Source organism: Neolamprologus multifasciatus, chromosome 4, assembly GCF_963576455.1.
Source record: "Neolamprologus multifasciatus chromosome 4, fNeoMul1.2, whole genome shotgun sequence".
Taxonomy (NCBI): Eukaryota; Metazoa; Chordata; class Actinopteri; order Cichliformes; family Cichlidae; genus Neolamprologus; species Neolamprologus multifasciatus.
In genome coordinates, this window is record NC_140442.1 from 29,194,170 (window position 1) to 29,204,063 (window position 9,894).

General features: G+C 40.4%; 1 long non-coding RNA gene across 1 annotated transcript; it reads left to right on the forward strand.

Moving 5' to 3' along the window:
- The first annotated feature begins 4,279 nt into the window (after positions 1-4,279).
- Positions 4,280-5,467, forward strand: LOC146520769 (uncharacterized). Its single transcript, XR_014873547.1, has 2 exons — positions 4,280-4,362; positions 4,880-5,467. It is a non-coding gene; the product is annotated as an uncharacterized LOC146520769 (long non-coding RNA).
- Positions 5,468-9,894: the final 4,427 nt, after the last annotated feature.

The following is a 9,894-nucleotide window of genomic DNA, read 5'->3' on the forward strand; positions in this document are numbered from 1 at the left end:
TAAGACAAGCGGTGTTTGAGGGGCTTTAAACACGAATATGCTTAGATCCTCGGTGTAGTTGCCGGAGAGTGTGAGTGACACAGGCTCTGAGACATGGGTTATATCAGGCAGCCGCTGTCCAGATAAGGCGGTGACATCAGAACCAACTCCTAATTCTTCCGCGAGGGCCGAATCGATAAAGTTCTGTTCCGCGCCGGAGTCAATTAACACTGTCACAGAATGGGTCTTGGTGCGAACTGTTAACTTGGCCAGTAACATTAAGCGCGGAAGGGAGCTTTTACTAGACAGGTCGCCCACCAGTACTCCCTTAACTACGGGTGGGCACCCTCTTTTGGTCGAGATGGACAGGTGGCAAGGAAGTGGCCCTTACGGCCACAATACAGGCACTCACCAGACACCATGAGTCGCTGACGTTCCGTGGGTGTTAGCCGTGAGCGACCCAGCTGCATGGGCTGCTCGCCTTCCTCGCTTTGCTCGCCACCGTGGCCAACGCTGGGTTTAGCCCTCCTCACCCCCGCTGGTGGGTCCATGAGCACCCGTAGCTCCTGAAAGGCCTGCCCCCGGAGGTCTCTGTGAGCCCGAAGGCGATCATCTAACTTAATGCACAGAGTCATTAGAGAGTCAAGGGAGGCAGGCAGGTCATGCATTATTAGTTCGGAGAGGCTGGTGGGGGCGGAGAGTTGGTCAACAGGGTCCGCTGGGCGAGAGGCAGAGACAAAGCGGCAACGTCTCCACTGAACCGCATCAACATATGCTCGTGTCGCTGCAACAGCTCCTCCAACGAGACCGGGGCTGGGGCGGGTGATGCCGAGCCTGCTGAGTCCATAGTGACTGGACCGTTCTGTCACAACAGGACTGAACGAACTCACGCGCAGGCTCTAGGTCTTGAAAGCACAAAAGTCTTTATTACAATACACTAGGTGATCTATTTACAAAGGTGATGGGAAAGCCGGGCCCCGGGGGTCCACACACGAACGGGAAAGACGCCGAAAGTCACAGGGGAACACACACACTCCGTCCACTCCTCACGCTCCTCTTCACACTCCAATCACTCAGGTAACACAGGGGTTGGTCCAGGGAATCTGTACACAGAGACACGAAGGGATTATAAAGGCAAATCGCTGAGAAAACACTGTCGAGGTAACTGAGCTGGGGTTACGCTGACGAGGGTCGGCACTGTGGGCCACACTCTTGTGATGAGCCACAGGTGCATGGTCGCGACCAGGTGTGTGGGCCAAGGGCAGGAGCCAACAGGTGAGCTCCGCCCAGGCAGAGGGAGGAGGGAAAGGGAGAGAGCAGGAACAAAAAAAGAAAAGAAAAACGTATGTAGCCATACTGAGCTGACCGGGTAGGCACAGGGACCCTAACAATAACCTTCCTTCCTCCTCCACAAACAATTCCCAGCTCTGGCCTTGCCTGTGGCTGTTAAATTCATTAATTCAATTAAGTAAATTTAAAAAAATTATATCAAGTATCCTTGTGTATCTATGAGTGGGTATGCAAAACACCCAAGATATCTTACGATGTGTACTTGGTTTGTAGAGTATTTTTAGGCTTGTGAAAATTTGTATTTTTTCACAAGTGGGAAGCAGTTGCCTAGTTGAACAAAGTCCAAATGAGTCTAATTTATGAGAGGTAACAAAATCATCCACAATAAAATGTTTAGTAGATAAAGCTCTGTAATTTAAACAGGGTGATAACTGCTGTACTGAGAGGAATAGGAAGCTGCAATTTATAGAGCACAGCAATTACATTATTGTCAGTAGATATTACTATGGAAACAGGGATAAGGTTACTATATCTGAGCAAAGACTGACCACTTACACTAATAAAAAATATTACGTTTTGTAAACCACACATTACTCTCCAGACTTTCATATATACTGGGAACAATTTGAACCATAAATTTTGAATTGATTGCTCCACAAAACCTGTTTCTGCTGATTTTCAGTCCAGTTCTTGTGTAATTGGTATATCTCAGTCTTTCTTTTCACATTCTGCTTTTCTACAAAATGGATTCTTGACAGCCACTGAGAGCATTTCTGATGTGGCTTTCTTCCTATTTCATAAGGAAATGAATTTCCGATTTTTTCCCCCCTAAAGTACATGCAGAAGAAGATCATATCAAGATAGCCCTGAGAATATGTTGTTATCCGATCTGGACATTAGTCAACACAGAGAAGACACATAAGGAAAGTTTCAGGCGATTCAGGAAAGTGAAAACTCTTAGTGATCCGTTATGTTCAGAGTAATATTAACAGTAATATTACAGTTATTTCCAGTTGTTTACACACAATTACTTGTACTTCAGACACAATGACTACCACATGTAACTGATGCACCAGCCCCCTGAACCAATTCTGCTAAACTACAAGCACAATTCCTGCTTTACACTCAAATTGCAGTTTTAAAACACACTTTTTTCAAAACACTACACATAATTCTCTGCATTTGAAACTCTTTTCATGAAGAAAATCTCTTGTTTTCACAAGAAACACACTGTCATTCAAAATTGTAAACTCAGTTGCCCTACTTTGCATACTAACTCATCACATACTGTAGGTAAACATCTTTCACACATAATTGCAATGAAAAACATCAGAGCTTTATAAAAGGGCAACAGGTGAGTTCTTCTGTTTTGGTGCAATGGATGCCAACATTGGAAACAGAGGCAGAGCCAGAGGAGTGAGAGTAAGAGGAGGAGGATGCAGAGGATGAGGACGATGAAGACTGGTTCACTGTCCACCCACGCTTTTTAGTTTTTTCTCGATATTCTCCATTCCTCCCATTACAATAAGGAATCTTTTTCATGCCTGGAGATGGAAAGTGTATGAACGAAATCCACACACATGTATACCTCTTCTCCAAGCTATGGAAGATGCATGTGGAGATACAGCAGTTGATGCTATTCATGGCTGGATTCGCCATGCTAGGCGATATTTGCCCTGCTGATCGGCCAGTGAAAATATTGCTTGTGATGTGGATGAGGTGTTGTGGCCAAATAGAAACAGAAGAAACGATGCAGCATAATTGTTTTTGTTTTGTTTTGTTTTACTGTATTCAGTAAATTCTTCTGTTGTTTGTATCTGTAGACCACGGTATGTGGAACTTTGTGTTGGTTGGGATGAACACTGTGTACATTGTTTTTGTGGGAAGAATACAGTACAGTAGAATATATTTGTGTGTTTTTGTGTGCAAACATTCTGAAATATTTTACAATGCACTTATGTCTGCAGTAAGTGTTACACTGAACAAAAAGGCTTACAGTAACTAGTTATGATGACTGGAGGAGAAATGGTCGTATTGTTTTACATTAAGCACATCAGTGTTCAACTGATTCTTATAAATGTCTATTCATGTGAAAACAAAATACCATTTTGACAAGAAATGACATTGTTTTTAATGCCGAGTTTCATTTTGCAGGAGAATTGAAGGGTTATGCCCTTCAAATGAGGCTTTCAGGAAATGTGTGTAAACAACTGGGAAAACTGTAAGTGCCAGGATGATTTACAATGATTTATACATCGGAGAACTCAAACAACCTCCGACCAAGCGGATGGCAAAACACAGACGATCTAACTTGTCATGCCAGGACTCCACAGTCTGTTGAGGGTGTACACATCCTGGAAAGGGAGGAAAGCTGGTTTGAGTGGTTAGCAAAGCAGGTCATTTACAGGAAAAGAGAAAGACCATCTCTGAATTGGTAGCGGGGGGGCAAAGGTACATCTTTCAGTACATCTTTTGTACTCTTTACAAAGTTGGGTGAAACCTGCAGTGAGCTGACTGAAGAAGCTTTGAGATGTTACAGAATGTTTCGCCCACTGAAAGATGCTACATTCAGATGAAAAAAAAGATTATCTTTTCTGAAATCAGTAACAACAATATGTTCATAATTTATAATAATGTGGTTACTAAAGTTTTGTTTTGTCTGTTGTAGGTGGTTTATTCCAGTGTCTCATTGTGTTCTCATTATATGGTGTAACCAAAAGTTTCTTTTTGTCAGATATCATTTGTCATTATTGCCTTAGTGCCTCTGCTAGAGGAACAAGAGCTAGCTAAATGAAGTATCTTGGATTATTTGGATTTCGTCTTGATGCATTCTCAATCATCCAGGAAAGTAAATCTCCAAAAGTTGATAGTGTTCATCTGGACGTAGCGTTTTGTGGGAGAAACGTTTCGTCCCTCATCCTCCTTTTTTTTTTTTTTTTTTCTTCTTTTTTTTTCTTTCTTTTTTCTTCTTTTTCTCTTTTTTCTTTTTCTCTTTTCTCTTTTTTTTTTCTTTTTTTTCTTTGTCAGCATGTGCCTTGGGGGTTATTTGGGTGACCAGCAGGTTTTCCTATGCCTGGGGCTACTACACAGGAGGTAAGACTGAAATGAAGTGAATGGAGTTATGATACGTAAAATTTATACACTCGCGTTAATATTTTATTAATAAATATAGAGTTATGTTAGTATTAACCCCTAATCAATACCACAATCAGTAATGTCTACATTGGTGTTTGCTAAGCTTGGACAAACAACCCCTTTAATCACACTTGTAAGATTTAACTCGCCATGCATATTATGCCATGTCATAATATGCATGATATGGCAGTTGGACAGATGTTCAGAGCTGACGTCCAGCTGCTGCACAAGTTACAGCCCTGTGATAGTCTGAGCAGTTTTATTGCTCAGTATCTACGTTGTTTAATCATTTACATTTGATAACATATGACTGAAAAATTACTAAGCTAAGAAGTCAAAGATCTGCATTATTAATGGAAGCAAAACATTTTAATGATCATGTGTTCAGAACTTCAGAGAAGACAGAAAAGTTTAGCCTCATTTTCTTCATATAATCCTGATTTGATCAATATTTGCTTTCTCCTTTTTATTGCAGATCCTGCCAAGAGGATGAACGGTGCTTACGGCTACATTGGCTATTTCGGAGTCATCATTCTCTCCATATCTGTTGCCCTGCAGCTGCTCGGCTTCCTCTAAGATGACTGTCATCTTGTGTTTGCCCATCTTACTGAAGAATCTGCTCATGTATAGTGAACGATATTGCATCTTAACAAAACCATGCTATTCTGATAATTCTGTGACTATATACTCCATGTAATCAAAATTCTACAATAGTCATCAATAAAGTAGATGCTGTCTGATGGTGCAGCCTTAAATGGATCCTGCGTGCACTCAGGTAGTACAGATTAGGGTCACCGAGAGGGTCAGAGGCAGCAGGGCTAAAGAGCGTGTCATGTGACTCACACATGAGGTATCAGGCGCAAATCCCCCATCTGTTCGAGCCCATAGTCAGTGGCTTCTAGATGATCTACATCCTGAGAAACAAGGCAAGAAAATACTGTAGAAATCTGTTTTCTTTCACATCTGATGCACAAAAAGTGTGAACTTTATCCAGTTTTAACTGCACCCCTAGATTAGAATCAAACCAAACAGGCTACTGTGGAAATAAAATAAACTTCAGTCACTTCTGCCTTCCTTCTCTTATTTATCATCATCTTTTAAATAGTATTTACATCTCTGTTAAGAATTTGCTTATTTTTATTCCTTTGCCGTGATCCGTCTGTGCTGTGAGTGGAAATTTCCTCATTTTCTTTGGAAAAACGTACGTTTTTAAGTGTAAACTTAAGTGTAAAGTTTCCACAAAAAGGCAGTTTTGTGTATTCAGTACTACGTTAATATTAAACAAAGTCTAGGGGCCAAAGCCAGCCAGTTGAAAGATCCGATCCAGCCTACTGCATGGCCCTGGAAAACAAGAAAATGCCAAGGATCATTGGACTTGCAGCCTTCTTGCTGACCTAAGATATCACCAATTACCTGCTATAGTACACCAAGGTCAGCCCAAGATAATAAACTCCTGTTTTTTCACTACTGTACAATAGAATTACCACAGAAAATGTTTTTTTAATTGACAGGGAATAAGTCCAGGTGATGAGCTGGTGGAGTGTTTTCTTTCATTTTGCACACTTTTTTTGTCTATGTTAAAATGTTACAGCTAGGGATTCAACGATACCAATTTTTTCAAACCGATACGATACCGATACTTGGATCTGAGTACTTGCCGATACAGAGTACAAAAACCGATACTTCTACCACACACACACACACACACAAATACAATGAATTGGAAGACAGGTTTTATTTTGTTCTCTGACGATAAAAAATAAAATCTTAATAAAAATGACCACAAAAAAATAAAATAAATTTCTTCGCTTTTCCAAAACCTGAGTTAAAGTTGGCTGTTCCGGTCCACACTGCTGACATTTTGTTTAGCCTAGCTACAGCAGCCTCCAGTTTCTCTTTTTTATCTGGAGCCGCCAGTCTCACTCACCTAACCCTGCGCCCGTTTAACGCGGGATGTCCCCCTAGTGGCCAATCTAAAAAACTACAACAGAAATGACAAGCCACCCTCTGATTAATGAAATAAGTTGGTATCAGTTTATGGTATCGGTTAACTTTTACAGTATCGTCCCCGATACCCGATACCAGTATCGGTATCGGTGCATCCCTAGTTACAGCCCATATAGTTGTACAGAGGGGTTCCTTTAATGTATAAAAACTGAGATGTAACTTAAGACATCTCAGGGGTTAAATGCATTGATAATGTGTTACTGGATTCAGTGGTCCAGGCCATGTAACCTCCTGAGACTCAAGCTTTTGAAATGCATTTTTAATTTCCAGATATTTGTGATGAGTTTAACGTGGTAAATATATATATATATATATATATATATATATATATATATATATTTTTTTTTTTTTTTTTAATTTGCATAAATTAATTTTAATTGTATCATGTTTGTTATACCTGGAATTTTGTGCAATTTAAAAGTCACACTGATGATGTAGAGGCTTCAAATATAATACATGTTAAAGAGTTAAATGTTACATTTTCCCCTAGGATTTTATTCAAACTAGTCTTTAAATGCTTTAATCAATTTTTTTTTTTTTTTTTTTTTTTTGCCTGTCCTGTTTGGCTCTTTTGCCATCAGAATTATTGTCTAAAGGCGAAGAAAGATGCCCCACGGATTTTCTTTACCAAATTGACCATCCCAGCTTTGCCGTAATGGTCCATTTGATTCAATTCAATTCAATTCAATTCAATTTTATTTATATAGCGCCAAATCACAACAACTGTCACCTCAAGGCACTTCATAGATACAGAGAAAAGCCCAACAATCATATGACCCCCTATGAGCAAGCACTTTGGCGACAGTGGGAAGGAAAAACTCCCTTTTAACAGGAAGAAACCTCCGGCAGAACCAGGCTCAGGGAGGGGCAGCCATCTGCTGCGACCGGTTGGGGTGAGAGAAGGAAGACAGGATAAAAGACATGCTGTGGAAGAGAGACAGAGATTAATAACAGATACGATTCAATACAGAGAGGTCTATTAACACATAGTGAGTGAGAAAGGTGACTGGAAAGGAAAAACTCAATGCATCATGGGAATCCCCCGGCAGCCTACATCTATTGCAGCATAACTAAGGGAGGATTCAGGGTCACCTGGTCCAGCCCTAACTATATGCTTTAGCAAAAAGGAAAGTTTTAAGCCTAATCTTAAAAGTAGAGATAGTGTCTGTCTCCCGAATCCAAACTGGAAGCTGGTTCCACAGAAGAGGGGCCTGAAAACTGAAGGCTCTCCCTCCCATTCTACTTTTAAATACTCTAGGAACAACAAGTAGGCCTGCAGAGCGAGAGCGAAGTGCTCTAATAGGGTGATATGGTACTACAAGGTCATTAAGATAAGATGGGGCCTGATTATTTAAGACCTTGTATGTGAGGAGCAGGATTTTGAATTCAATTCTGGATTTAACAGGAAGCCAATGAAGGGAAGCCAAAAAAGGAGAAATATGCTCTCTCTTTCTAGTCCCTGTCAGTACTCTTGCTGCAGCATTTTGGATTAACTGAAGGCTTTTCAGTGAGTTTTTTGGACATCCTGATAATAATGAATTGCAGTAGTCCAGCCTGGAAGTAATAAATGCATGAACTAGTTTTTCAGCGTCACTCTGAGACAGGATATTTCTAATTTTAGAGATGTTGCGCAAATGGAAGAACGCAGTCTTACATATTTGTTTAATATGTGCGTTGAAGGACATATCCTGGTCAAAAATGACTCCAAGGTTCCTCACAGTGTTACTGGAGGCCAAGGTAATGCCATCCAGAGTAAGAATCTGGTTAGATACCATATTTCTAAGCTTTTCAGCGCCGAGTACAATGACCTCAGTTTTATCTGAGTTAAGAAGCAGAAAGTTAGTGGCCATCCAAGTCTTTATGTCTTTAAGACATTCCTGCAGTTTAACTAATTGGTGTGTGTTATCTGGCTTCATGGACAGATAGAGCTGGGTGTCATCTGCATAGCAGTGAAAATGTATGCTATGTCTTCTAATGATGCTGCCTAGGGGAAGCATGTATAATGTAAACAGAATTGGTCCTAGCACTGAACCCTGTGGAACTCCATAATTAACCTCAGTGTGTGAAGAGGACTCTCCATTTACATGCACAAATTGGAGTCTATTAGATAGATATGATACAAACCACTGCAGTGCAATACCTGTAATACCTACAGCATGTTCTAATCGCTCTAATAGGATATTATGGTCAACAGTATCGAATGCTGCACTAAGGTCAAGAAGGACAAGCACAGAGATGAGTCCACTGTCAGAGGCCATAAGAAGATCATTTGTAACCTTCACTAAAGCTGTTTCTGTGCTGTGATGAACTCTGAAACCTGACTGAAACTCTTCAAATAAACCATTCCTCTGCAGATGATCTGTTAGCTGTTTGACAACTACTCTTTCAAGGATTTTTGATATGAAAGGAAGGTTGGAGATTGGCCTATAATTAGCTAAGACTGCTGGGTCTAGAGATGACTTTTTGAGTAAAGGTTTAACTGCAGCCACCTTGAAGGCCTGTGGTACATAGCCGATTATTAGAGATAGGTTGATCATATATAAGATCGAAGAATTAATCAATGGCAGGACTTCTTTGAGCAGTTTTGTAGGAATGGGGTCTAAAAGACACGTTGATGGTTTGGAGGAAGTAATTATTGAAGTTAACTCAGAAAGATCAATTGGAGAAAAAGAGTCTAACTTAACATCAATGAAACTAAGAGTAGCTGTAGATAATATTACATCTGTGGGATGATTATTGGTAATTTTTTCTCTAATGATAAAAATTTTATTTGTGAAGAAGTTCATGAAGTCATCACTAGTTAACGTTAAAGGGATGGTTGGCTCAAAAGAGCTCTGACTTTTTGTCAGCCTGGCTACAGTGCTGAAGAGAAACCTGGGGTTGTTCTTATTTTCTTCAATCAGTGATGAGTAGTAAGCTGTTCTGGCTTTGCGGAGGGCTTTCTTATAAAGCAACAAACTATTTCTCCAGGCTAAATGATGATCCTCTAAATTTGTGACACGCCATTTCCTCTCCAGATTACGAGTCATCTGCTTTAGGCTACGTGTTTGAGAATTATACCACGGGGTCAGGTACTTCTGATTAGAGACCTTAGTTTTCACTGGAGCTACAGTATCCAGAGTCGTACGTAGTGAGGAGGTGAAATTATTAACAAGATAATCGACCTCTGTTGGGGTAGCGTTCAGATAGCTGCTCTGCTCTATGTTGGTACAGGGCATTGACGATGATAACAGTGGCTGGATTATATTCTTAAACTTAGTTACAGCGCTTTCAGAAAGACATCTACTTTGATAAAGTCCACTCTCCACTGCTGTGTAATCAATTATTGTAAATGTAAATGTTATCAAGAAATGATCAGACAGGAGAGGGTTTTCAGGAAACACTGTTAAATGTTCAGTTTCTATGCCATATGTTAAAACAAGATCTAGAGTGTGATTAAAGTGGTGGGTCGGTTCTTTTACATTTTGAGAGAAACCAATTGAG